The following is a 384-nucleotide window of genomic DNA, read 5'->3' on the forward strand; positions in this document are numbered from 1 at the left end:
TGGCAGCTCCCGGTGCTCTGTGTGGGACACCAGGAGAGCCCGAGTTTGGGTCTCTCTGCCCTGGAGAGCTCTGCTGGAACAGGAGCGAGCGGGAAGGGCTGGCGGCTCTCGTGGCAGCTCCTGGTGCTCTGTGTGGGACACCAGGAGAGCCCGAGTTTGGGTGGAAATCTCTGCCCTGGAGAGCTCTGCTGGAACAGGAGCGAGCGGGAAGGGCTGGCGGCTCTCGTGGCAGCTCCCGGTGCTCTGTGTGGGACACCAGGAGAGCCCGAGTTTGGGTCTCTCTGCCCTGGAGAGCTCTGCTGGAACAGGAGCGAGCGGGAAGGGCTGGCGGCTCCGCTGGCAGCTCCCGGTGCTCTGTGTGGGACACCAGGAGAGCCCGAGTTT

Source organism: Corvus kubaryi, unplaced genomic scaffold (genome assembly GCF_017639235.1).
Source record: "Corvus kubaryi isolate FWS band 111438036 unplaced genomic scaffold, C.kubaryi_AGA036_p1.0 37396, whole genome shotgun sequence".
Lineage (NCBI taxonomy): Eukaryota > Metazoa > Chordata > Aves > Passeriformes > Corvidae > Corvus > Corvus kubaryi.